This window comes from Gavialis gangeticus, unplaced genomic scaffold (genome assembly GCF_001723915.1).
Source record: "Gavialis gangeticus isolate Ggan-Ray unplaced genomic scaffold, GavGan_comp1, whole genome shotgun sequence".
Taxonomy (NCBI): domain Eukaryota; kingdom Metazoa; phylum Chordata; order Crocodylia; family Gavialidae; genus Gavialis; species Gavialis gangeticus.
In genome coordinates this window covers 6,739,096-6,743,274 of record NW_017729020.1, presented here as the reverse complement: position 1 = coordinate 6,743,274, position 4,179 = coordinate 6,739,096, and positions in this window count along the sequence as shown.

Here is a 4,179-nt window from a genome sequence, read left to right as displayed (position 1 = left end):
TTGTGGTGGAATTAACTGTGCGCTAGATAATGCTGGTGCTTTGGGGAGAAAGCAGCTGAAATAGCCCATCTTTGGCAGCCCGGGTCACAAAGGGAAGCTTTTGTGTTTACATTGCCCAGCGGAGAGCACTGAGATTTGAACAGCACATTGCACGGCAATGGATTGCGCCCTTCTCATAAAACACAGGCAGGGCCCAACCAAAAGAGGTGTCCTTTGGTGCAGAAAAAGAGAAGGACCTGGCCACCACCTCCTCCCCTTGCAGAGGTACGCTCTCAGGAGGTGGCTGGAGCCAGCGCCATTGCAGCGGAGGCCTTGCGCAGCAGCTCTGGCGAAGGCTGCCCCTGCTCTGCCGTGGCCTGGCTCCACTGAAGCCCGTGCAGAACAGCTCTTTCTGATTCATCTCATGAATTGCTGCACTCAGCAAAACAGGAAAGGCCTGTGGTTGTGGCTGTGCTAGAAAGCCAGGCACTTGCCACTGGTTTCAGGACAGAGCTGCTTTTCCCTTGGTGTGCGCCAAGAGAGTGCACCGCACTGGCCTCCTCCCCTGGGAATCCTGCACTCTGCACGTCCGCTTTCTCTAATCGCTGGCTGCCGATCGAATCCCGGGTGAGAAGGGTGAGCACTACCTGACTGATACACTGCCGGAAACTGCCCTCCCATCTCAGCTGGAAAATGTGCCCGGCAGGATGCGCGCAGACAGACCTCTTCTTTGTGGGGTTGTTTGCTCAGAGGGACCTCAGGAGCAGTGGACCCAGGCTGGCTTCATTTCCCACGTGGCGGTGGTTTTGCAAATGGCAAAACACATATGTTGGGGCCTCTGGCTTGGAGTCACCTGCAGGCAGAATGGGCATCGGTCCCCGGCAGCTGCTGAATTCCCGGCCTCACTCGTGAAACACGCTGGGTTGCTGCTATGCAGGATGTGGACGGAGCAGACGTGGCTCCTGTTACACGTCAAGGCAGCAGAGGTTTACAGTGCTGCAGATTTGCTCTGCTTTACGTGCTTGGAAAGACAGATACATGCCTTGACCCTGTAATGCTCATAGTTTAGAGCAAGGTGGCACTTGCAGGGCCAGGGAGGAATTTCTGCAGGGGCTGAGATGCATAGGGGGCAGTTACTGGTCCTATTCTGTGCTCCAGTGTTTCTTGCTTATCTGTTGTGAATGTGCTGCACAAACCAGGATGCCCACACTCCTCTCTCAACACATGCACACCAAGGGCAGAAACACACAGCATTACGGACAAGCCCCACACCCACTGCAGCTCATCCACTGCCAATGTCTCTTCATATCCTAGATCACCCGATCTCTCACAGAGGTGCCTCCTATTGCTGTATGCATGGGGTGGCAAAGGGCAGGGCTGAACACGGGAAGGGAGGGTTTTCAATGCTAGCAGGCACGGAGCTGGGGCTAACACCTCCATGCACATCCAGCTCCTAGAGGCCAAAGGAAAAGGCTGATGTTTAAAAGGGGGAGACACCTGCTCACAGGGATAACATCAGGGGCTGCCTTGCATCTGGAGCCCAGCCAGGGACCAACGCATTGCCTCAGATCCCATTTGGCAGGCAGAGCCCAGGCCCCAGAACACAAAGAAAGGAAGCCGGGGGCCAAGACACAGACTTAAAAGGAGGAGCTGGAAGCTGCAACCTCCTTAGGTAGGAAATCAGAGAGATCTGAGCAGCCACAGAGGCCGCTTACTTGCTGAGTGTGGGGCCTGGCTTCCCGCGGCTCCTTGTAAGGTCTTTCCTATTGTTCGAAATCCCCGAATCTGGTCCCAACATGTTCCCAAAGGCTGGGCTCAAGGCACGGATACACACCCTAAAGCCATGGATACTAACTCACTGTATTCTCCATGTTGGAAGGACTCCACGGCCCTAGGCAGCGTGAGTGGTAGTGCATTCAACCCACGCACCTCTTTCTCGAGGCAGCTCGAACAGTGTCCCATCACCGTGGCCCTGCAGGTCTGCAGCGTGGCCTGAGCTTTGTTAGGAACGCGGTCCCTGATGCAGGCAGCCGGGCCCCAGGTATGAACCAGCTCTGCCGGGCAGCTGAGCTAACGCTTCAGGGAGAATGTCATGCCTGAGCCTCGCAGCGATTCAGGGGAAGTGCGCGTGGACCTGTTGGGCCTGAAACCAGCACCGTGCGAGGTCCTTCCCCTGCACACGAAGCCAAGCCATCGGGCAAGTCTGGGGAAGGCAGGATGCCCTCTGTTAGAAGCTGAACATGGGAAGAAGCAAAGAACTAAAATGAGAAATAGCAGGAAGTTGCAGATGAAAGGGGCGAGCGGGACTAGAGGTGAAGCTCCAACCACGGAGATAGTGGCTAGTCCCCGAACAGGTTTGCAGGCGCTGCTGCCCTCTGCCGAAGGAACTGCAGGAGGCAGCTGCTCGGGCGCACAGCCTTTCCCACGCCTGGTGGGAGCGAGGCGTGTGCACTAGGAGGGCAGCGCCAGCACACGGTGCACCCCTCTCCATCCTGGGAGCACACGGGCATTTCCTGCGCCCTTGCAGGGAAGGCCTTTACCTGGGCAAGGTGACATCATCTGGTTCAGGAGGTGCCAAGCCCAGGCTGTGATTGTACCCGGTGGGTCGTTCCAGGAAGCGCGCAGCTCGGCCGTGTGCAGTTTGCATTGTGCACCTAAGTCCTCTGGGCAGCAGTCCCATACTTAGGTGACCTCAGTGTTTCTTGACACAGGCTGCACGCAGGTGCTGCATGGAGAGCTCCCAGGGAGGGGCCCTTGAAAGTCTACAGGCCGCACCCTGCTCTGGAGCGCGGCTTTGCGGCTCCTGTGACTTTTCTGCCCCTTCCCCCAGAGGAAAGACGTCCTTGCAGGGATCACTGTGGGGCGGGAGCTGGGATGGGCTGCCCAGGTCGAGGTGCTAGATATGGGTGGTGAGTGTTGGCGTGGCCTGGAGGAGATGGGACGGGGCAGCGTGCTGTAGCTTTGCATGGCTTGGGGCACTCTGGGGCCAGCTGGGAACACTGGCTCTTCTGCCTGCCCTTTTTTTCCAGCAGGCAGGAATGAGAAGGGTAAGCTATCCCCTAGTCAAGCCCTGCTTGGTGCCACATTGACTGGGAACAACTGAGAGAGGCCCTGTTCCCCTCTGTGACTACAGGATCTGCGTTTCCCTGATTCCAGCGACCTCTGGCTCCTCTTCCCTGATCCCTCCTTCCGCAGCACGTCCCCCGCCAGGCAGGTCGCTCCTCCCCTCTCTGCAGCAGCTTTCCTCTGTTAGCTGAAATGGCTGCTGCAGAGATGCCTGCCTGCAATTTCTTTTCCTGGCGCTCCCTCTGCCGGGAGCAGGCTGCAGACACCACCTCGCCTCCAAGGGGCTTGGGAGCAGGAGGGACAGGAGGCCCATCCATCACACTCTGCTTTCCAGAGATGTCTTGGAGGGAGACCCATGTTGCAATGATTTTGAGCGTGAGATCTCCATCCTCCTCCCCAGTGCATGCTCGCTCTGCCCCGCCAGGCGCTGCAGGAGGTGTCTGCAGCTCTTGGGTCACTGTCTCTCACCCCATCCTCATGGGGTCTGTGGTGTCGACACCCACACAGTCAGCTGGGTCGCCAACTGGCTGGAGGGCCACACCCAGAGAGCGGTGGTGGACCCCATTTTCGACCTGGAGGGACATGGGCAGTGGGGTCCCCCAGGGCTCGGTCCTCGGGCCTGCACTGTTCAACATCTTCATCAGTGACTTGGACGAGGGGGTAAAAAGCCCCCTGTACAAATCTGTGGACACTAAATGTGGGGGGATGTGGGCACGCTAGAAGGGAGGAATAGGCTGCAATCAGACCTAGACAGGTTACAGGGGCGGGTGGATGAGAACAGGATGGGATTCAACACTGACAAGTGCAAGGTGCTGCACCTGGGGAGGAACAACCTGCACCATACCTACAGGCTGGGAACTCCCTTCTCGTCAGTGCAGAGGCGGAAAAGGATCTTGGAGTCATCACTGACTCCAAGATAAACATGGGTCGGCAGTGTGGGGACGCGGTCAGGAAAGCCAACCGCACCTTGTCCTGCCTCCACAGATGCATTTCAAGCAGGTCCAAGGAGGTGATCCTCCTCCTCTATGCGGCACTGGTCAGGCCGCAGCTGGAGTACTGCGTCCAGTTCTGGGCGCCGCACTTGAGGAGGGATGTGGACAACATGGAGAGGGTCCAGAGGAGGCCACTCGCATG